The sequence below is a fragment of the Bos indicus genome, chromosome X, assembly GCF_029378745.1.
Source record: "Bos indicus isolate NIAB-ARS_2022 breed Sahiwal x Tharparkar chromosome X, NIAB-ARS_B.indTharparkar_mat_pri_1.0, whole genome shotgun sequence".
In the NCBI taxonomy this organism is placed as follows: domain Eukaryota; kingdom Metazoa; phylum Chordata; class Mammalia; order Artiodactyla; family Bovidae; genus Bos; species Bos indicus.
Genome location: NC_091789.1, coordinates 84,544,081 through 84,568,852, shown reverse-complemented (window position 1 = coordinate 84,568,852; position 24,772 = coordinate 84,544,081). Strand labels below are relative to the sequence as shown.

General features: G+C 44.3%; 1 non-coding gene across 1 annotated transcript; it reads right to left on the bottom strand.

Annotated features, from left to right (window-relative positions):
- Positions 1 to 24,053: 24,053 nt before the first annotated feature.
- LOC139181843 (U6 spliceosomal RNA) lies at positions 24,054 to 24,160 on the bottom strand. The gene has a single exon (XR_011565571.1). It is a non-coding gene; the product is annotated as a U6 spliceosomal RNA (small nuclear RNA).
- Between the last annotated feature and the right edge of the window lie 612 nt (positions 24,161 to 24,772).

The following is a 24,772-nucleotide window of genomic DNA, read 5'->3' as shown; positions in this document are numbered from 1 at the left end:
ACGATGATGCTTATTCCTGGGCGTGGTGAGAGGCCACTGTGCTCCCAAAGTCTAGAGATAGGAGTAGGAGGCCTGGCTCCCTCCCTGCTCTGCACTGACCACTTGTCAGTCAGCTTGGGGCCTAAGGTGGCCTTCAGGGTCCTTTCCAGCCCTAGGACTCAACAACTGTCTAAATCCCCAGACCTGTGTCCCATCTAGAAATGTAGGCAGTGGATCAGCAGATGACCTCTAAGAGGCTTGCCAGCCCCGACATTCTATAGACTTGGAATGGGCAAAGAGCCCAATAGTTTTCAATGTGTGATCCATTGAGCCTTCAAGAGTCCCTCAGACTCTGGGGCTGCCATGAGTGGTTCTCATCCTGTCTTTTATATTGGAGAGCTACAGGTGATTTTGTTTGCAAAAAAGGATGATGTTCCTAAAAACAAACAAACAAAAATAAGTAAAATAGAACATTTAAAGTCCCTGAACTAGACAATAAATGAGAGACAAGTTTGAATGAAGGTAGCCACCAGTAGTGAGAATGGTGATGGTGGTGTGTGTGTGGTAGTGGAAGGGGTGGGGGTAGTTTGGACTGAGAGAAGAAAAAGAAGAATTTAAAATGAGAAAAAATAAGATTAGAGCTTTAGTACAAGTCAGTTGCTATTTTGAAAAAGGGAGAGTATATATGTATAACTGAGTCACTTTGCTGTACAGTAGAGGTTAACACAACACTGTAAATTAACTATAAAATTTCCAGTGTTTTTCTGCTTGCAGCCTCATTATAGAATACTTATAGCAGTTCCTTGAGTTCTAAGTATGATTGTTCCTATTTTGAAGATGAAGACGTTGAGACTCAGAGAGACAAAATGACTTATCCAAGATCATATAACAAGTAAGTTGTGTTGCTGGAATTCAAACCCAGCTCTGTTTGACCTCAAAACACACTCTGTTTGTTAGGAGCTCCCTCCCAATACGAGGGTTGATGAGTTACAGATCTGTGTGTACTAGGGACACCCAGCACCTTCCCTTGGTAGGAGTCAGAGACCTGAAAGCGCCTAGGGAGAACCAGGAAGCAGAACTCATGTTCTTAGTGATTTAAGGGACTTGAGAGAGGGGGCTGCAGCCAGGAGTAGAGAAGCAGGAGAAGAGAAATCTGCAGTTCTGCAGGGCTGGAGAGTCAGAGCTAGGCTAAGAAGGGCCTGGATCTGGTCCTGGACCTAAGGATTTAGAACCTCATAGGACCTGTGTCCTTAACTGGATCAGGTTTAGTTTAGACTCTTGGGCTATGCTATGTATTTTGGAATTGCTGGTTGCATTCCAAGATCATCACATTTGTGGTAAAGTATTTTACCCTAAATTTATCAATTTACTAATATAACAAACATCAAGAACCGACTTCTCAAATAATGATCTAGAATATTGCTAATAACATATTACCAATGTGCTAAGTATTTTTGTGGTCGTCATTTTGCTAAATAATTGTCTTTCTTTTCAGTCCAGTGGTTATGGTTTCCTTTCCTTGATAATGACAAACCCTAAAGGGAAGATTTAGCTTATGTACCAGCCAGGACGAGCTAGGTTCTGCCACAGTAACATACAACTCAGAATCTTAGTGGCTCCTAACAACACAGGCCAATTCTGGGCTCTTACTACATGTCTATGACAAAATGTTTCAGCCCGGAAGTGACATATTTTAATTCTGTGCCATGGACAGAACTCTTCATATGGATCTACCAAACTGTAATTGGCTATCTTACCTTGTACCCCAAAGGCAAAGAGCTGAGAATATTTAGAGAATAGTACTTAAAGACCATCACAGCCCACTTGCCCACTGTGATATAGCACGACATGACCTGCTTCTATCTGAGAAAGTTCTGGAAGAAAGGGATTGCATGAGACAGGGTTGAGGAAGCCCACCTGAGTTTCAGGTATCTCTGCTTCCCTTTAAATGATACTGGTAAGGCAAGCTGCTCCATTCTGCACCCATTTCCCAGCCAGAGCACTTTTCTCCTTGGAAGTTCCCATTCCTTTCTATGTTTCCTTCTGTCAGTGTTCCATTGGCTCAAAGCCCAACAGGGCATTTGACTGTACAATCTGACTGGCATCTCACATGAGGTCTCACTTTGGCTTCTCCTCCCATGCATGATGCCTGAGATAATCAAGGCACTGCAGCTACCTCCCCTGGAATGACACTTGAGTTGCCTGTGGTGGGACTGGATGTTGTACAGAGTGGGGCGGGGAGGAGAGATGGACTGCATGAGTCATCATTGTTATTTCCGTTGCATTCCCATCGATCTCACAAGGCTATTAAAAGAGTCAGTAACTAACACATAGCTAGATTCCAGTTCTAAAAGCCAAGGGATAACTGAAATTCATAATGCAAAGCAAGTACAGGAAATGGAGTGAAGGGAGAACATTTCCCTACCCCTGGGAAGGAAGATATGGCCTGATAGCCCAGGACACATACCCTTAGCCTCTGAGCACAGGACCTGTGTCAGGAAGCTGGCCCCAGGCCTCAGCCTCCTACGGGTGCTTCTGCATACCACTGTGTGTTGCCTAGAGAAAGGCAAAGGAAGAGAGAAGCCTGGTGTGGCTTATACATGCATGGCATTCACCAGACTGTGCCAAACTTTGGTGGGGAACAGAGGTGATCAAGACAAAGTCCTGGTCTTACAAAACTTATGTCTATTAGGGGAAGAAAATGATTAAACAGATAATATAGGGCACGAGAGATGCTCTGATCAGGGTGGGTACAAGGTAATAAAGGAGTGGGACCTGACGAGTCATGGTAAGCTTCCTAGAGGAGTAGTCCCTCAGCTAAACAAAGAACAGAAGGATAAGTAGGTGTTATCCAGGTGAAGGCAGGTGAGAAGGAAGAAAGTTAGGAGGTAGAGAGGAGCAGGAAGATACAAGCTTAGAGATGCAGGCAGAGGCTGGATCATGAAGGACCATGGATAACATGTGAAGGATCTTGGCCATTATCCCAAGGGCAGTGGGGAGCTATGGAATGGTTTGCCATTTGGACCAGAATTGCCTTTCAGAAGCATCACTATGGAAGCAGCGTGGAAGATGGATTGGGAAGATGTGATACTGGTGGTTGAGAATCCAGGTGAAAAGTGATGGTGACCTAGTTAAGATAGTTGTAATGGGACCGGAGAGAGATGGATGGATCTGAGGCACATTTAGAAGGGAGATAGATTATCTGAATAAACATATATGGACAGTAAAAAAAAAAAAAAAGGTCAGGACAACTGGATAGCAGTGATAAGAGTATAGGGTGATGGTTAACAGCAGTGATTCTGAAGCAGACTGCCACTGATTAGCTGTGTGACCTTGCACAAATTCCTTAACCTCTCTGTGCTTCAGTCTCCTTACCTGTATAATGAGATTATTAATATTATCCTTCTTAAAACAATTAAGTGAAACAGTATATAAAGTGCTTTGAACTTTATCTGGAGCATGAGAAGTGTTCAGTAAATATTAGCTATTATTACAGGCAACGTGGAGGAGGAATAGGCTTCAAAGGAATGATGAGTTCACTTTTGGGCATACCAACTCTAGCTTGCCTGTGAGACACTCAAGTGAAAATTGGACATATGAATCTGCAGCTCAGGAGCTATAAATATATATTTCTAGAAATATTTGGCTAGAAATTATTTATTTGAGACCCATCAGCTCATTGAAACCTTGGGGGATTATGCAGGGAGAAATCATAGGTAAGAAAAGAAGGCCTAGGAATAAGCCCTGAACACTCTCAAAATTTGTGGAATGGGTAGGGATTTAAAGAGACCAATGCAGAGGCTGAGCAGCAGCCAGAGAAGCAGGAGAAAAGCCAGGGCAGGGCACAGCATCTCAGAAGCCAAAATAAGAGAATGTTTCAAGATGGTGGCTGTGGCCAATGGTGATGATGCTTTGGAGAGGCTGATATAAGAGAAGATCTGAGAAACTACAATGGTATTTCACCACGAGGAGGTGGTTGGTGACAAGTTTCAGTGGAGCAGTGGGACTGGATGTCAGATTACACTGACTGGAAGAGTGGGAGTGAGGAAATGGAGATAGCAAGTGTAGACAGCTCCTTCCAGAAGTTTTATCTGTGAAAAGGAAGTATGAGCAGATAACTTGAGGGCTATGGGTGTAGAGAGGGTATACTTCAGTGCTCAAGGGGAGAAGGCCAGTAGTAGAGATGGGAGATACAGGTGGGAAGGGGAATGATTGACAATTGAGGTTCCTGAGATGGTTGGTGGGAGGAGATGGAATGCAGAGCACAAGTGGGGTCAGTCTCAGGCAGGAGGAATTGGAGAGGAAAGGAGGAAGCATGGACGTGGTGAGTGAGCTCGTAGATTTCCTTATGGAATATTACTGCCTGTGGCTTCTCTTTTTCTGTGAAGTTGAGTGAGGCAGATATGACAGGACTAGAAGTTTGTGCATGAAAGTGGAGGCCATGGTGCTCAGAGAGCCACTGGAGAGAATAGAAGGAAGGGAGAACCCAACAGAGGCTCAAAGAAAGGTTGCCCAGTCATACTGAGTGCCCAGGGGTAGTCGAGACCATGAACTTATTATGCTTCCCACGTGCAAAGCTGGGCTGTTTTCTCCAAGCAGCACTTAGTGGTCCTAGGATAGGAAGAGAAAGGGTAGATCATTGGATTGCTTCGAGGCTTGGAAATTTGCAAGATGGATATGATGGATGGACAATGGTGTCAGAAAGGTAAGGACATTGCGAGAGAATTTTAAATGACTGACTTGTAATTCCCATGCTCTTTGATTCAGAAGCTCCTGTTCTTACTGCAGCAATAATTTCCCTCTACCCTTACTCTGTTTCATAGCTTCTGTTTCACTCAAGGCTCTTACACTGCCTCGTGGCTTCTGCCTCAGGTCGCTCTCTCTCTGTCCATGTGTCTGCTTCTGTTCCCATTATTGACTGAGGACCCTGTCCTTGTCTCATGTCCAGATTCCACAGGAGAGACAATCTGAGTGATTCTATTAGTCACTATCTTCCATATTTGGCAGATAGTTCAGGCTACCTTCTAGGCTGCTGGCCAACTTTTTCTGCTCTGATTCAAGGATCTGTGTTTGGTCCAGCCAGTGGTATCTAATGTCAACATTCTTCTGAAGATTTTGTGGGTAAGACAGGCAGAATGGCTAAGGATTTGGGCTCTGGAACCAGAATTCCAAGGACTGTATAGTCCATGGGGTCGCAAAGACTTGGACACAACCAAGCAACTTTCACTGGAACCAGATGCCTAGGCTTAAATCCAGGCCTTCTCACTTACTGGGACACCTTGAGCAATTCACCTCTCTGATTCCCAGTTTCCTTATTTCTTAAATGAGTTCAGTCCGAGTACTTGCCTCATGAGTTCTTTGTAAAAATGAAATAATACATGAAAAGCACCCAGCACAGTACCTGGCATATAGTTATTTTCCTAGAAACATTTCTTCTTTGTCTTATTGTTGTTATTACTTTACCATGAAGGCAGGGACTCAGAGTCTGATAGATTTTAGACACTAGGGGAGGTGAGATTTGAACACCACCAGAATTGAATGAACACAGTATTTTTTCCTTCATTCCGGCTCTTTGCCATTTTCTGGTCTCCTGACCTTCCCTCAGGGAATGTTTGTCACCCTGTGATCTCTAAAGGCCCAAAGCTTTCAGACTCCTGAGTCTGCCGTGAGCTGAGCACTGAGCTGCTGGGTCTGCTCATCATCAGCCTGGGAGGAATCCTGGCAGCCTGACCTCTCCAGTTCAGTCCTTGGTTTCTATGAGTCATGCTCCTCTTATGCTAAGCCCAGCTCAGATTTGGAAGGGGGCTAGGGGAGTGGGGGTGGAGTGAGGGGAAGAAAGGGAGGAGGAAGGCAGCAACATAGCCTCTTTATGGGTTTGTTTGTTAGCTCAAGTTATAGGAATCTTTCCTTCTGATGAGGGGATTTGAGGCCCCTCTGTGATCAGACTGCTGTTGAGGAGAGCCTTCACCTGGTTCGTGTGGCCGGAGATGCCTGCTGAGTAAGCAGCCTCCCCAGGCATCCTGACAGTCAGGACCTTGCTTCTCCATTCTCTCCCCTACAGCTTGACCCAGATGGCTAGAGATTTTTTTCCAAGAAAAGAATGCAAATTGCCGATGTGAGAGAAAGGGATGGATTCAAGAGGCCCATTGCACAGAGATTAGGCTCTTAGAAATGCCCCCACCCTCCTGAAACAGGTCCCTGATGACTTGTGTCTGAGCTAGTGTTTTCCCAAGGATGGTGAGCAGGCCACTGGTGGTACATAAAATACTTTCAGGTGGTATATAACTTCAATAGCCATGGATTTCTTTTAATGTGTTTTAGAAAAATATAATTAGCACATAAAAATTGGTGCTTTCAAGCATATTATTGCTTAGAACCATGCTGAAGTTTTAAAAAAGAAAGTTTATTTAAAGCAAAATATTAAGATAATAGTATAGGTGTTAAGCATGTGGCAGAAGTCATGAAAGTAGTATATAGAAGACTGAAGTTCGGGGAACAGTGGTCTTGACCAGATCATGTTGCTTTTTATGCTGCCTCTTCTGCCCCTGCACCCCAATTTGGGGCTTCTGCCTTGGGAATTGTCTAATAGACATATTAATCTGCCTAATCAACTGTCATCTCAACAGATCAAAGTCAAATCTCATCTCCTTTCCTGAACTTCCTGGTCTCTGTTGAGAGTTCTTGTGTTCTCTCTCTCTCTCTCTATCTCTCTCTCTCTCTGGATAGTGGATGGAGATATCTGACTCCACTCTCTTCCTTTTACATGTTCAATTACTGACCAAGTCCTATTCTCCTTTCAGACTAACTCTTGCACTGGGTCCCTTTCAACTGTTACCAACCATTTGAGTGTACCAGCCTCAGTCTACACCACACCATCCAATCTATCTTCCTCCAGCATAACTTTTGCCGTGAATTTCAGCCAGATTGGTTCTGTAGTGAGTATTAGAACATGGCCAGACTCATAAATGAACAGTTCTCAGTCCTCGGAATATAGCCTCAGCTTAAGATCTGCTCAGATCTCCCATTTCCTTTCTAGGGTCCACGCAGGTCTTTGCTGTTCTTCAGATATTCTGTGCTTATTTCTAGTTCTGGCCCTTTCCTATATACCTTGACTAAATTAGTTTCCTGAGTCCTTTCTATTTGGTCACTTACTTATATTTCACATAGTGCTATTTGTGAGGGGGGTGTGTGTGTGTGTGTGTGTCTCCCTAAGTAGACTCAGCTTTCTGAGGTAAAGGAGTGTATTTTCCATTTCTTTGGTAACCTCATTGATGCTTAAAAAAGTGCTGGGTGCATGGTAGGTACAGTTGGGTATGCTTTGGGATGCAGGTAACAGAAAACCCAACCTATCGTGGCTTAAACAAATAGAAGTTTATTTTTTTCACATAATAAAAAATTTAGAGGCAAGTGTTTGTCTGCTCCACAATCCATAGTGAATTGGCTTTCACCCTTGTTGCCTCATGGTCACAAAATGACTGCTGCATCTCTGGGTATCACATATGCATTCTAGCAGGAAGAAGGAGGAAGGAGCAAAGCCCTCCTCCTCAGGTGATTTTGTCCTGTTATTCAGGACGAGGAGACTTTCCCAGGAGACTGATCTCATTAGCCAGAACTGTGTCATGTGCTCACTCTTAGACTGATAATTGGTTTAGACCACTTATAATTCAAACCTGGGGCTGGAACTGGCAAAGATCCTTTCATATCTGGATCTTTACCAGCTACCTGAACAAATTGAAGTTCTGTTAGCAAGTACAAAGGAGAGGGGAGTGGCTGTTAGGCAACTGTCAGTATCTACCAATAAACTCAACAAAGACTAGTTTAGAGAAACAAGTAGCCTGCTCCAATTTTGATGTGGAAGACCTGAGACCAAGAGATTTCCAGAGCGAGCCATTTTCTCAGTGCCCACACAGTTGCACCTAAGGGTCCTCATCTCTCATTTGAAAGGTCAGGTGGATTATATGGGCCCTCTCAGTTTGGCTTTTTCTCAGCATAAAGGAAGAGTCTGGTGGCATGTGGGCCCTCTCAATTTGGCTTTTTCTTAGCTGAAAGGAAGACTCTGGTGGAGTATGGTAAGGTCTCATTCTGTTACTGCCATGCAAGTAGTTTCTCCCTGTGGCTCTACTTCAAGGCTTGAGGTGGGAGTGAATGGTCGGCCTGTTTCTCCATGGCGGAAATCATTCCTGCCTTTGGATCTTTGATTTTCTTATATGGTTTCTGAAGTAGTTCTGAAATTGAATTCACTTCCAGAGAAAAAATATCCAGAAGAAGAAATTTCCAAAAGTAAGTTATACAAAGCACTATTAATTACTTGCTATTTATTATAGCAACAAATAGAAATGACCCAAATAGCCAATTATAGAGATTTGGCTAAGCAGACTGAGTTTTTTATTTTAGTACATTCGGCTATGATATGGTCATGAAATCTGACAACTTCTGAACTCTGCTGTTATGAGAAAATATTTGTAGAGAATAATGCTGTGAAAAAGCAAAATAGTAGGTACATATTTATTGGACAAAATGCACATGTGACATGTATCAGAGGACAACTTTCCGATTTTGAGTCAAAGGGGCATTGGGCAACCGATGCATATTTATTGAATGTCAACACTGAGGCAGTTGAGGGTCAATTGGAAGTTCCAGTTCAGCTGGAGTTTAGAAGTGGGAGATGGGGTATCCGAAACTATTCCCTTTTTTCACCATAAAGACAGAAAGCTTGAGATGGAGCTTGAACTAGGCTTTTCTCTGCTAGACAGAGCAGACTACACTCAGAGTTGGGAGAGTACTCCACAGCCTCTGCATGTCCACCTCACTGCAGAGAAGATCCCTTTCTTTTATCTCACAGCTGACAAAGCATTTTCATGTCTCATTCCCATTCCAGAAGAGTGTGCATTACTGTGTGGGGACCCAGTGTGAGTTCCTTCGTGAGGTTTCTTGGCACAGGCTGTGTGCCCCTCCCCATCATCCAAAGTTTACACTATAAATATCTGGATGGGGTGAAAAGCGAAGCCAGACCTCCAACCTGGGGCTGGTCCACTGGAGGCTGAGCCAAGGGTGTGTTGTTGATACAGAAGATAGTTCTCTCCCAAGAGTTTACTGAAGGGGATTATTTTTGCTGGGTCAGGTTTTCCAGCTTTATTCAAGAGACTGAAGACAGGCGGGGGAAGCAGGATGGGTGTGGATATGGGCTAGCAGGGAGGAGAGACTTGTTTTTCTCTCTTCTTCTGACCAGTAATCCAATAATAGCTGCCATTTATTGAGTTCTTACTCTGTGTTGTGTGCTGTATGTATGTTATCTCATTAATCCTCATAACAGCTTGGCAAAATATCACCCTCCCATTTTACAGCTGAGGAAACAGGCTCAGAGAGAACCTACCCAAGGTCACTTACCTAGGGAATGGTGAAGTCAGGATTTTCTCAACAAAAATGTATTGAACCACCAGCTCTATGACAATCCCTGTGCTGTATGCTAGACATACAGCTGTGAACAAGAGCAGGTCGCTGCTTTCAGCAACTTCAGCAGCCATGGGAGTATGTGTTACAGACAAGTAAGCAGGCAGGGATAGAACAGGGTGGCACATACTGTGATGGAGAAGAAATTGATGCTATGGGAGCACAGAGGAGGGGCATCCCTCACAGCCATGGGCAGGAGGTGGGGAGGCAACAAAGGCTTTCCAGAGGAAGTAATGACTGCTCTGGATCTGGAGGAGGAGCAGGAGTCAGCCTAGTGAAAGCCATGGTAGGAAAAAAGTGATCCAATAGAAAGCATAGCTTTGAAAAGGGCCTGATCAAGAGAGAACACAGTGCTTTGAGAAGCCATTGAGCGTGGTTGAGTATGGCTGGAGCAGGCTGAGAGATGAGATCCAGGAGCTAGGCAGGGACTATGTGGTAGAGTGCCCTGGGAGCCACGGAGAGGAGTTTGGATTTCACTCTAGGAGTGATGAGGAGTCTGCAGAGGCCTTTGTGCTGGAGAGTAATGAGATCTGATTGGCATTCCCTTTGGCTCAGTCTGGTCACTGGTGTGGAGAATAGTTTATAAGGGATCAAGAGTGGAAGTGGGCATATCACAATGGTGACTTAGCTTGGGGTGGGAGAACCAAGGAAGACAGATTTGGGGCTTATGTCTCAGGTAGAGCTAATAGCACTTCCTGGTGGATTTGAAGTAGGAGGAGAGAAGGAGGGAGGAGTCAAGTCAAGGTCAGTTAGGCTCCATAGACCTCAGCTTTTCTTCTCTTCCCAAAGAGGCTGAAGTTGAGGGCTTCCTACAGCCAAACTTGAGGTCTGGCATCTTGGAACTCTCTGGGAAACAAATGTGTTCTTGCTTGCCATTGAGCCAATGGGACAGGAGAGAGAATTTAATTATTTAAGTGAACACCTTATATACTTATATACCTTATTTGCCCAGCACTGCTTAAGTGCTTTAGAAATATTTGCTTATTTAGTTCTCATTGTTGTTGTTGTTTTAGTCACTAAGTCATGTTTGACTCTTTGCGACCCCACGGACTGCATAACTCTCATAACAACTGTTTTTTATTGTCTCAGTTTTCCAGATATGGAAACTGGGGCACAGAGAGACAAATAACTGGACCAAGGTCATACAGCTTTAGGTTAGTGGCAGAGCTGGGATTCAAACTCAAGTAGCCTCACTCTGGGGTTCTCTGCTGCCTCTTCTGTGGAGTCATTCATTCATTTATTTGTTCACACATTCACTATTTTCCTCAGGAATTACTGAGGGTATTATATGTGCTAGAAACCAGACCCAGTCTCTCCTCAGGGAGCTCACAGTCCCATGGAGGAAGCAGATAATAGCCAAATAATTACAGACAAATGTATGCACTCTAGGGGAGCCTATATAATAGGGGACTTGACAGGGAAGTCAGAGAAGGCTTCTCTGAGGGAGATGAGATGAAATATGAAGGATGAATAGGAGTTAATTAGGCAAACAAGGGAAGGAACAGACAGAAGAAAGAGCATATGCAAAGAGTCTGTGGTGGAAGGGAACACAGTGTATTCAGGTGGCTGGGGGAATGAGAGGCACACATGTGAGGGAGACCTGAAGCCCTCACACAGGCGAGGCCTGCAGGCCTCTTTTTGTCTTGCCCTTGAACGTTTCCAAGCAGGGGATGACATATTCACATTATGAACTGATCCCTCTGATCACTGTAGCTTCAGTGCTGTGATTGCTTTGGAGGAGACCAGTCCAAGGGTAATTGCCACAGTCCAGTGGAGAGATCTAGAGTGGTGGTTTAGACTTAGGTGATAACTTGGGGGCCACAGAATGATTCCAGAGCTACTGAGGAAGAAAAATCAATAGAATCTGGTGACAGACTGAGTGTGAGGATTAAAGAGATAGAGAAGGAGACGTCCAGAAAGGCTCCCAGTGATCTGTCTTGCACATCCATGTAGATAGAGGGTTATATTCTGGAGAACCCAGAAAATGGGGTTTTGTGAGGAATGATCACACCTTCGGTTTGGGGCATGTTAATTTTGAGTTGCCAATGAACCATCCAAGAGTAGGGAGCAAGTAAGCAGCAGGCTATTCAGCTATGTGGACTTAGAGTTTAGAGGAGAGGGCTGACTGGATTCAGAGGTGTTCTGGAGCTGGCTCTCATTAGTTCTTGCAAGCCGGTTGTTTAAATATTGAGCAATTTTGCAAGCTGGTTATCAAACCATTGGTTACTTCAGATTGGTTATAATGAAAGTGTTTATAGCAAGGAAGGAAGTTGGCAAATGCTACATGTTAGTCCCCTCCCCTACTCCTGTCCCAACTAGTTTAGCAGAACACCAATGGTTGAAGTCCACCTATAGAGGTGCCCAGCTGTGATTGTGAACAGGATCATAGAGGGATGCAGTACAGAGTGTGAAGCCTAGGACCAAGCCTTGGTGAATGCCGATATTTGGGTAGAAAATGATGACCTCTCAAAAGAGACTGAAACAGAGTTGTCATCTGGCTTCACATTCACATCTGTCTTATCTTTTCCAGCTCTACTACTGCCACCTTGGTTGGAGCCCATATTGTTTCACATCTGGGCTGTTCAAATAATCTTCACAACATTATTTTCATCTCTCAAGTCTTATTCAAATGTCTCTTATAGCTTTTCTGCTAACTGGATAACGCGGTAAGTAAAATAATTTGATTGGAGCAGAGTGTGAATTTTGTAGAAGAGTGTGGGTTTTAAAGCATTCACTTCCATTCTATCACTTGCTAGCTCTGTGAATTGGGCGATTCCTCATCTCTCTGAGCTTCAGTTTCTTCATGGGTAAAATGGGGCTAGTACTACCCCTCTTGCTCCAGAGTTGTGAGACTCCATGGAAACTGCACATGTGATCAGGGACCCAGAACAGGGCCTTTCTTTTCTATGTGCATTGTCAATGGAAAGGTTGCCAAGAATTTTCCCATATGGTAGCTGGTCTCGACAGGAAAACTTATTAGAGACTTGCTGCTGCTGCTGCTGCTGCTGCTGCTGCTGCTGCTAAGTAGCTTCAGTTGTGTCCGACTCTGTGCGACCCCATAGACGGCAGCCCACCAGGCTCCCCCGTCCCTGGGATTCTCCAGGCAAGAACACTGGAGTGGGTTGCCATTTCCTTCTCCAATGCACAAAAGTGAAAAGTGAAAGTGAAGTCTCTCAGTCATGTCTGACTCTTAGCGACCCCATGGACTGCAGCCTACCAGGCGCCTCCATCCATGGGATTTTCCAGGCAAAAGAGTACTGGAGTGGGGTGCCATTACCTTTTCCGACTAGAGACTTGAGGACTCGGCAAAACCTCCATCCTCAGCCTCAGACCCTTCACCTAGGCACCCAACCTCCCTCACTCCCCTTGTTTTCTGCTCCAACTCCTCCTTCCCTTCCATTCCGACAAAATTAAGTGATGGCCCCTTTATCTGCCCTCTCTTGTCCCATTGCTCAGCCTTCTCACATACCAGGAGTGAAGGATTCCTGCCCCTTGCCACTCAGCAGATCTCTTCGTCTTCTCACTCAAGCTGGTCCTTGACTCTTGGTCGTGAGCCTCCCTTCCCAACCTCATCCTCCAGATACACTTCTCCTTTGCTCTCAGAAACAGGCCTAAAGGACAGGGATGAACTGTACTAAATGTTAAGGGACACAACTCCCGAGCACTTTTCCTGCGCTCTGAAGAAGACTGCAGTGGGGCTGGGAGGCATGGGCGCTTGCTTGTTGGCAGTGGGGCTGTTTTCCACATCCTTGATGCTTTGAAGATGAAAAGGAACTGAGGAAACTAATATTTATTGAATGCCTACTAGATTCCTGGCCTCATGCTAAGAGCCTTCATAAGTCGTGTCATTCCTTGTCACAACAACCTTGAGAGATGGTGATGTAATCCCAGTTATCTGTAGTTTCCTTGCTTCCCCGTGAGCTCTGTGAGGATGTGGGACATGCCGTCTTCATTTTTGCATCTGACAGAACAATATTGTCCTCAGTAGAAGTCTGTCCTCAATAAATGCTTGTTAAGTTGCACTGTGTTGAGGCCTAGGAGATCACGGATTTAGGATTTTACTTACTTGTGTGGCTTTGGGTAAGTGATTTCATTTTTCTGAGCCTCAGTTTCCTCTTGGGTAAAGTGGGAATAATGATACCTCGAAGGCAGGGGATAGTGAGAATGTATAGGTAGCTCTGCAAACTTCAGCGTGTGCTTTGTGTACTGTGCTAAGGTGCTTCAATCTTGAGATGAACTCTTTGAGAGTTCAACTCTTTGAGATGTCCAACTCTTTGAGACCTCTATGGATTTTAGCCTGCCAGGCTCCTCTATCCATGGGATTCTCCAGGCAAGAATGCTGGAGTGGGTTGCCATGCCCTCCTCCAGGGGATCTTCCTGGCCCAGGGATTGAACCCATGTCTCTTATGTCTCCTGCATTGGCAGATGGATTCTTTACCACTAGCACCACCTTCAGAGTGCCATCCAAATGTGGGGGAAGTGTTCACCTGTCTTCCAAGACAAGCTTTTATTTACTTGGTGTCTAGGCCTGTAGTTCAGTTCCCAAATGCAACTTGGTGCTCATCTTTCATAAAATTTTCAGTCTTCTGGGCTAAAAATGAGAAAAATGATGATGTAATTTTTCATAAAGTCAAATGTGTTCAGTTTTTTTAAATTCCAAAATTGTCATTCCAACTTTTTTATGTTAAAACATCCTCTTGTTTATGAAATTTCTTTTTGAAGATTTGTTGATATGGACCATTTTTAAAGTCTATTGAGTTTGTTACAATATTGCTGTTGTTCTATGTCTTGGTTTTTTGGCCCTAAGGCCTGTGGGATCTCAGGTCCCTGACCAGAGATCGAACCCACACCCCCTGCATCGGAAGGCGAAGTCTTAACCACTAAATCTCCAGGGAAGTCCCATATGAAATCTTGATTATATTAAATAGAAGTTTAAAAAATGCCTTCACTTGTTCAAATAAAATGTTAGCACTGCTCTTTCAGAGCCCCGGTGACAGAGATCATTCAGGGTGCTGAGAGAGAGGACCCTTGGCTGGGCTTAGCTGAGAAAGGCTTTGGGGTAGGTTTCTGGGAGGAAAGGAGGAGAGGAGATCTGAGAAGAGTTAGCAGAGTATGTTAGGTGACAAAAGGAGAGAAAGTTATAAACCAGGGATTGGGCCAGGAACCTGCACAGTCTGGGTGCCACCCAGTAGCTTAACACCTCTGGACTTCCCTGGCTGGAGGTATTAGGATGGAGGAGTGAGTTGCTTTGTCCCAGACTTGCTTGGCTCACATTTAGAGATATAAAACTCCAGGTCACTGCACCAGGCAATCACGAGTTTTCTCACCCCAGCCTAAAGGTGACTGCTCCTTGTCATTTACTCAGATAATCACTGCCACACTTGCATCAGATCTCCAACTTGCCTTAAAACTTGGTGTACTCTCCACCCCCACTGCTACTTGGGAAAAACAAGAGTCATTTAGCCCTGCCTGCAAGCAACAAGGCCAAGATCCCGCAGCCTGAGTGAACAAGCTCATTGGAGAATCAAAATCCCTCCTCCTACTTCTGTGCACCAAGCCACACACAGGGAGCGGAGACCAGGGATGGGGGACTGTTTATTTCTTTTTTTCCAGGATGCCACATAGCAGACCTGGGGATTGGGGAGGGGTCAGCACACTTCCCCATGTCCTGCTGTGTGACCTGTGGCCTCTCCAGATCACACCACTTGCCTACCGTCCAGCAGCAGGAGGCCTCAGGCAGCCAGGAGGGTCAGGCCATCCACAGGGGCAGAGAGCATGCTCACCTGAGCATGCGCTTTTGCATTCCAAGTGGTGGATCTGGATTATCCATTTCTTGAATTTCTGCAGACCTCTCCTCCATCCATCAGAGTATTTTTTTCCACCTGGAATCCTTTGCCCAGTAGGTGTAGCCACTAGTTTGTCCAGCCAGGGATGTATGCCAGATGCCTGTTGTCTGCCCAGCTGGCCCAGGCAAGAGGCAAAGGTTAGCTTCCAGAGGAAGAGGCAGGCAAGAAGGAGAGGCTAAGGAGCTGCAGCAGCAGTGGGCAGTCCCAATGCCCAGCCAGACCAGCAGCACACAGCATTCCCAGCTCCCTGTTCAGGGCAGGTTGCCAGGGTATTTTGCCTGATGGTGAAGTGGGACTGGAAACAGAGCAGAAGAGTTAGTGAGCCTGAGGGTAGAGAATTGGGGGAGGGGTTTAAAAAGTGGAGGAGAACTGGAATTTTGCTCCAGTTCCAGCTGGAGTTTGCATTAGAAACTGGGTGGCTGCTACAGGGAGACATCTTTGTGTCCTTCTGCCCCCAGGGATTCCTGCCACTCTAAGTGCCAAGCAGTGGCACATGCTTTACAGCTTCCTAAGGGCCTGGGTGAGCATCTGTGCCACAGTTCTGCTCCTACCTGCAGCATGGTGGGTCCTTCTTGTGGCTTATAAGCTCTCCCCATCCATGTGACCTGACCTGCATAGCTCTGTCATTCCCGCACTAAGCCATTTGGCCTTTCCTGTGGGGTTGGCATCAGTCACATCCTATTGATTTCTGGCATATCCGGTTATCAAGCAGCAGCCTGTAGCATGGTGGGGAGAGGGGTTAATGCTCATTTTGATGGTAGCATTCGAATTGAGTCCAAAGTCCTGAGCTTGGTATTCAAAGACTTCAACAATTCATCCTTTACAATGTTTTCAGTTGTATTTGTGTGTTTGACATCTCACAGACACCAATGTGGTGTGAAATTCTATTTGCTAATTTGCTAAGTTGCTAATTTCCAACTCTATGGGTCTAAATATATTTGGATGATCAATATTTGATGTACTAATCAGTCTTTTGTGGTCACATGTCCAAGTCTTTCCTAATTTGCTCAGATTTTAGATGTAAAGCTGACACAAAGCTCTGCTATAAGAAAAAGAGCCTTAAGGGGCCAGATTATTCCATGTCCCTTCTCTTCATCTGTCTTTATTACTAGGCAGGCACATTCTTTTTTTGTGTGTGATAAAACATACATAACATAAAATGTACCATTTTAAGTGCTTTTAAGTGTACAATTCAGTGGCATTGAATACATTCAGTGTTTGTGTATCTGTTTCCAGAAAAATTTTATCTTCCCAAACTGAAACTCTACCCACTAAACAGTAGCACTCCGTTTCCTCCTCCCCTCAACCCCTTATAAACCACTATTGTACTTTCTGACTTGATGAATTTAACTCTTCTATGTACCTCATATAAGTGGAACCATACAACACATGTCCTTTCGTGTCTGACATTTTTTTTTCCTGTTTAACTTTATTTATTTATTTTTAATTGAAGGATAATTGCTTTACAAAATTTTGTTGTTTTCTGTCAAACCTCAACATGAATCAGCCATCAGTTCAGTTCAGTCACTCAGTCGTGTCCGACTCTTTGCGACCCCATGAACTGCAGCATGCCAGGCCTCCCTGTCCATCACCAACTCCCGGAGTCCACCCAAACCCATGTCCATCGAGTTGATGATGCCATCCAACCATCTCATCCTCTGTCCTCCCCTTCTCCTCGTGCCTTCAATCTTTCCCAGCATCAGGGTCTTTTCCAATGAGTCAGCTCTTCACATCAGGTGGCCAAAGTATTGGAGTTTCAGCTTCAGCATCAGTCCTTCCAGTGAACATCCAGGACTGATCTCCTTTAGGATGGACAGGTCAGCCATAGGTATACACATATCCCCTCCCTTTTGAACCTCCCTCCCATCTCCCTCCCCATCCCACCCCTCTAGGTTGATACAGAGTGCCTGTTTGAGCTTCCTGAGCCATACAGCAAATTCCTGTTAGCTATCTACTTTACATATGGTAATGTAAGTTTCCATGTTACTCCAATAAGAAAATCACTCGAGTAGGTTGACATAGCCACTATGGAGGACAGTACAGAGATTCCTTAAAAAACTTGGAATAAAACTACCATATGACCCAACAATCCCAACTCCTGGGCATATTCCCTGAGAAAATCATAATTGAAAAAGACATGTACCCCAGTGTTCATTGCAGCACTATTTACAATAGCTGGAACATGGAAGCAACCTAGAGGTCCATTCAGAGATGAATGGGTTAAGAAGCTGTGGTATGTATATACAATGGAATATTACTCAACCATTAAAAGGAATGCATTTGAGTTGGTTCTAATGAGGTGGATAAACCTAGAGACTATTATACAGAGTGAAGTAAGTCAGAGAGAGAAAAACAAATATCGTATATTAACACATATATGTGAAATCTAGAAAGATAGTACTGATGAAGCTATTTGGAGGGCAGCAATGGAGGTGCAGACATAGAAAACAAACTTATGGACACAGAGGGGGAAGGAGAGAGTGGGACAAATGGAGAGAGTAGCATGGAAAAATGTACACTACCATATGTAAAATGGATAGCCAGTGGGAATTTGCTGTATGACTCAGGGACCTCAAGGTCTAGGTTGCTCTGTGACAACCTAGAGGGGTGGGATGTGGTGGGAGGTGGGAGGGAGGTTCAAGAGGGAGGGGACATATGTATACCTGTGGCTGATTCATGTTGGTGTATGGCAGAAACCAACACAATATTGTAAAGCAATTACCCTCCAATTACAAATAAATAAATTAAAACAGAAAATTGCTTGAATTTGCTTTTTGTCTAACATCGTTTCCCTAGTCTTAGATAGATATAAACAGCAAGTAATAAGTCATTAGCGAAAAAAACATACTGTGAGAATGTGCATTAAAATGATGTCTAACATAACCACATTTATTAAGAATGTATTCCAGTATCAAACAGCAAAGTTCAACAATGCAAAACCAAGATTATTTTGCAGCGCCATAATAGCATTATTGTAGCATGTGTCAGAATTTCCTGCCTTTTAAAGACTGAATAATATTCCATAGAGTATGTATGTATACCACATTGTGTTATCCCTTGCTGGGTACTTGAATTGCTTCCACTTCTTGCCTATTGTGAATAATGCTGCTTTGAACATGGGTGTGCAAATATCTGTTTTTGAGTCCCTGTTTTCAATTCTTTGGGGTATTTTTGAGGGCCACCCCCAAAAAGTTCTCCACAGTGGCTGTATCACTTCACATTCCCACCAGTGATGCACTGCAAGAGTTCCAGTTTCTCCACGCCTTCACCAACACTTAATATTTTTTACCTTAAAAAAAATAGTAGCTACCCTAATGGGTGTAAAGTGGTACCTTGTTGTGATTTGGAATTTCATTTCCCTAATGACTAGTCATGTTGAGCATCTTTTCATGTGTTGAACAGGTAAGTTTTTGGCTTGCCTATGGTGGTTTAGTGGCTACGTTGTGTCTGACTCTTGCAACCACATGGACTGGGAACCTATCAGGCTCCTCTGTCCATGGGATTCTCCAGGCAAGAATACTGGAGTGGGTAGCCATTTCCTTCTCCAGTGTATCTTCCCTATGAGACTGTGCATTTAGCTTTGATTTTCAGGCACCCTTGGAAGTTGAACATGCCCATTGTTTTGTAGGTTAGAATAACCTTGACTTAAAGAAATCTTTGTTGTACAGTCAGTTACCGCTGTACTCGCCATACACTTTGACGACTGCAAGCCTGCAGCCAGTGAGTCCTGCAGTCTTCCTCAACTCTGACCATGGTTGTAGACCTAGACTTCCCCAACTCTAGATGTCTCTGATTCTCTGTTTTCTATGATCTCTGGCCCATATAGTCCCACCTACCGTGACAGCCAGCCAGCCATCCTGGAGAGGAAGAGACTCAGGGATTGGAGAAGAAGAGAAAAGGTAGGAAGTGGCAGATTTCTTTGAACCCATTATCTGGTTAAAAGAGTAGACAAATCTCTCCTTCCCTCCATGCAAAAAGCCTGTTTGTGTTTGTCAGTCAAGTAGTTCTGTGCCTTTCTTGAAACCTGCTTGATCCCCATTAGCGTAAGATGAAGAATAGAAAAAAATAGATCTATAGAGGGTAGCTATCAAAATGCCCAAATTTGTCACTAAAGATGTTGTCCATGAGCTTCCTTTGCTATTTGATCTCTGAATGAATGTAAAGACCTGGTGACCCTCATAAAAACAGAAGTAAGAACAAAAAGGAAACCCCTTTTTGAGTGTTTCCAGGTGGAGAAGGGATGCATTTTTTCAGTTTTATCTTCCTCATGGAATCCTGTCACTGACTCTGCTGTTCACAGTATGCCAGGTGGCCTCAGGGTGGGGGAGCTGGTCCTAGTCCACCTGAGGACCAGACGCACATCTGGCATTCTCAACAGGAAATTTATAAAATATTACAGAAGAGGAAGAAGGAAATCATTGTAAAAATACAGTTGTGGCTGTTCAGTCACCCAGTTGTGTCCAACTCTTTGCAACCCCAGTAACTGCAGCACACCAGGCTTCCCTGTCCCTCACCATCTCCTGAAGCTTGCCCAAGTTCATGTCCATTGCATCGGTGATGCGATTTGTGATCCCTTTCACTGCCTTGTCGTGGCAAAGGGCTTGCATAATTCAATGAAGCTATAAGCCATGCTGTGTAGGGCCACCCACGATGGATGGGTCATAGTGGAGAGTTCTGACAAAACAAGATCCACTGGAGTAGGGAATGGCAAACCACCCCAGTATACTTGCCGTGAGAACCTCATGAACTGTATAAAAAGATAAAAAATACAGTTAGCAACCTATTAAATAAACAAGTTTCCTGAGTGCAGGTTTTGGATCTGATAGGGATGCAATCTGAACCAGCAAGAGCCAGGGCACTGCAGCTGCTCCCTCACCTGCTGGCCTTCTGGCCTAGCTCTCTGCCTATCCCTAAGGGGTAAGTACCATCTAACTTTCCATAATCTGAAAGGAGATTCCAGGGCAAGACTCAAAGACACCATGTTCCAAGTCAGCTGTTCATCAGAGCCTTGCCACTCCAGCATGGTTTTCTGTTTGAGTAGAAGCTCAGCTGCCAGGAGTATCTTGGAGCAGGCTTCATCCTCAAGGCAATCATCTTGTTCTTTAGAGTCAGCCTGTCTTGCTGTGGGAGTAGGGGTACAGTTCATGCTTTAAGATGGGACGTGAATAAATATTTTTATTTTAATAGCAGTGTGTTTGTTTTCATGGTTTCCTTTAATTTAGCACACACTGTAGTGCCTTTCCGATTTACATGACTGATACACAGTTTCTTTGAGTGAAAGAGTGAGAAATTTAAAGGAAAATATGTGTTAAGTAATAGTTTAGGTTGTATGTGGCTAACGATAAAAATCGGGAAGGTAACCCAGGCAATGGCACCCCACTCCAGTACTCTTGTTTGGAAAATCCCATGGATGGAGGAGCCTGTTAGGCTACAGTCCATGGGGTCACTAAGAGTCGGACACGACTGAGCGACTTCACTTTCACTTTTCACTTTCATGCATTGGAGAAGGAAATGGCAGCCCACTCCAGTGTTCTTGCCTGGAGAATCCCAGGGACGGGGGAGCCTGGTGGGCTGCTGTCTATGGGGTCGCACAGAGTCGGACACGACTGAAGCGACTTAGCATAGCATAGCATAACCCACAGATGACTGGAGATTGGGACACACTGCCTTAGAGTGACCTGCCTTTCTAAAAAGAACCTTATGAGCAGACAGTTGCCAGGATTGTGTGACAGGATTCACCAGCATTTGGTTCTGGGAGCCTTCCCATTTCTGGATCTCTGGTGACTGGCAAACCTAGAATAGATTTACTAATCAATTACATCTGTTAGATCTACTAATAGTCTCCTCGATGTGCATGAATAACTAGGCCATTGACTGTTTTGTTTTCTCATTAGCTTCCTCTAATGCTTTCCTTGCTGAAATTCAGGGAGGAAGTGGTGGTGATTGAACCTCAGATTACTCTGCTTTAGTTGAATCTCTTCCCTTTTAATAGTTTACCTCCCAACCCCTGCCTAGACTCTCTGGAAAGAGGATTTTTCTAATCTTTCCTTTTTTAATATACATGATCCCACTAGTGCTTATCCTCCTAAAACATGACATGGGACACATTCTTCAATGTTGTTTGCCCTAAAGAAATCTACACTCGGCTTGGATGCTTTTGCGCACAAGATGACATCTTGTGCCATTGTGTCATGAGCATCCCCTGGCAGCCATTCTAGGCACAAGGGGGAGGAACTGAGGAAGCTAGCATCTATTGAGTCCCTCCCAGGAGTCAGGCACCACACTGGGCTTCCATCTGATTGAGCTCTTTGAATTCTCCTACCAGTCCATCAAATATTCTTTGATACTTGAGAAAACTGAGGCTCAGAGAAGCTCAGTAATTTGCCCCAGATTCCTTGACTCACATGAGCTTTGCACTGCCTCCATGGAGGCCTGCCCTATTCTGCCCCATGCATGCTGCTGCCGCTGCTGTTGGGAAGATTAGCAAAAGGTCTCAACACAAGGGCTTTCTCTTTTGCCTGCAACAACAATGAACTGGAGGGGGAAAACAGTTGATTAAAGTTGAATTTGTTCTAGTGGGAAACTGGCGAGAGCATCTCTGGAGAGCCTCAGGCTGGGCCCGGCAGGCTGTCAGGATGTAGCCTGGAGCCTGTCTTCCCTTCCTGGCCCTCCCTTTATCTTCCTGCTCTCTCTCACTGCCTTCTGCTCCCTGACCTTACTGCCCCCTCCGTGGGAGCTGGAAAGCAAGCTGCTCCAAAGGAAATGGCTTTTGTTATTTAACCTGGATGAACGTCTCCTTGTGCCTTCTCTGGAAATCTACTCATGGCTGGGACTGGGGTCACCCTAATGTTGTTTGTTTATTTTGTTGGGGGGCCTAAAAGCAAAGCAAAGGAAGCTTCTTACATACATCATTGGCTTGGTCCCCACTTCCATTCCAAGAACTAATTTTAACTCAATTCTTTTATTAAATTTATTTATTGAAGTATAGTTGATTTACACTGTTGTACAGCAAACTTGTACAGTATAACTGTACAGTAAAGTGATTCAGTTACATTCTTGTTGGTGTTAAGTTGTGTCTGACTCTTTGGGACCCCATGACAGTAGTATGCCAGGTTCATCTGTCCTCTTCTGTCTCCTGAGTTTGTTCAAATTGTGTCCATTGAGTCGCTGATGCTATATAACCATCTCATCTTCTGCCGCCCCCTTCTCCTTTTACTTTCAGTCTTTCCCCATATCAGGGTCTTTTCCAATGAGTCGGCTCTTCACATCATGTGGCCAAAGTATTGGAGCTTCAGGTTCAGCATCAGTCCTTCCAATGAATATTCAGGGTTGATCTTCTTTAGGATTGATTGGTTTGATCTCCTTCCTGTCCAAAGGACTCTCAAGAGTCTTCTCCAGCACCACAGTTCCGAAGCATCAATTCTTTGGAGCTCAGCTTTCTTTATGGTCCGACTCTCACATCCATACATGACTACTGGAAAAACCATAGCTTTGACTATACAGACATTTGTTGGCAAAGTGATGTCTCTGCTTTTTTTTTTTTTCTAATTTTATTTTATTTTTAAACTTTACATAATTGTATTAGTTTTGCCAAATATCAAAATGAATCCGCCACCGGTATACATGTGTTCCCCATCCCGAACCCTCCTCCCTCCTCCCTCCCCATACCATCCCTCTGGGCCGTCCCAGTGCACCAGTCCCAAGCATCCAGCATCGTGCATCGAACCTGGACTGGCATAGATGTCTCTGCTTTTACACTGTCTAGGTTTGTCAAAGTTTTCCTTCCAAGGAGCAAGTGTCTTTTAATTTCATGGTAGACACTGTCTGCAGTGTTTTTTGAGCCCAAGAAAATAAAATCTGTCACGACTTTCACTTCTTCCCCTTCTATTTGCCATGAAGTGTGGGACCAGATTCCATGGTCTTAGTTTTTTGAATGTTGAGTTGTAAACCAACTTTTTCACTCTCCTCTTTCAACCTCATCAAGAGGCTCTTTAGTTTCGTCATCTGCATATCTCGGGTTATATGATGGTCATATGAATTAAATTCCCCCATTTCCATCCATTTTAGTTCACCGATTCCTAAAATGTCAATGTTCATTCTTGCCATCTCCTGCTTGACCATGTCCAATTTACCTTGATTCATCAACCTGACATTCCATGTTCCTATGCAATATTGTTCTTTATACCATCAGACTTTCACCACTAGACACATCCACAACTGGGCATTGTTTGAACTTTGGTCCAGCCACTCCATTCTTTCTAGAGCTATTAGTAATTCCTCTCTGCTCTCCCCAGTAGCATACTGGACATCTTCTGACCCGGAGGGCTCATATTCCAGCGTCATCTTTTTGCCTTTTCATGCTGTTCATGAGATTCTCCAGGCAAGAATACTGGAGTGGATTGCCATTTCAGTTATATATACATTGTTTTTATATTTTCCTTTTCTTTTTATAATTGAGATATAATTGACATATAACATTGTATTGGTTATATGTACAACCAATGTTAGAGGTACAACCTAATGATTCAGCATTTGTATATATTGCAAAGTGATCACCACAATAAGTTTAGTTAACATCTACCATTATTCTTATAAAACATAGGTGATAAATACACAGACCCTTAGCCTGGCATTGAAAGCTATCAACAAGTATGTCCCAAGCTTCATTCCCAGTCTTGTCATCCACTACTTCCTTACATAATCCTCATTTTCCTGCTGACCAAAATACCCATCATGGCCCAAAGACCCATGGCTTTCTGGCTTCTTTTTTTTTTTTTTTTAAATATGGAACGCTTCACGAATTTGTGTGTCATCCTTGCGCAGGGGCCATGCTAATCTTCTCTGTATCGTTCCAATTTTAGTATATGTGCTGCCGAAGCGAGCACGCTTTCTGGCTTCTTTGCTCTTCCTACCTCTGCCTATTAAGCAGCTTCATGGAGTAGTAAGAAGGGTTAGATCTGTAGCCCTGGGTTGAATGTCATACCTCCAAGGCTCATCCCCTATGAGGTTCAGTTCCCTTGTCTCTAAAATGAGCATTATGCTACAGCCCACCTACCTTTTAAAATGGTTGTATGATGAGACAGAATTATATGAAAACCTCTTTAGAAAATGTAAGTGAAAGAAAATGTTAGTCACTCAGTCATGTCCGACTCTTTGCAAGCCCATGGACTGTCACCCACCAGGCTCCTCTATCCAGGCAAGAATACTAGAGTGGGTTGCCATGTCCTCTTCCAGGGGATCTCCCCAACCCAGGGATCAAACCTGCGTCTCTTAGTCCACTCCATTGGCAGGCAGATTCTATACCACTAGTGCCACCTAAGAAGCCCTTAAGTGTCCAGGGGTGCCCCTGGGAAGCCCCTAAGTGTCCTAAGGCAGGACTAGCAAATATAAGACATGTATGACTACATGCCTCCAGCCCCCACCTGCCTACCCATGGATTACATGACAAACTGGTTTGGGCACATTTTCCTGCTGAACCTAGATACAGCCTCAGAATC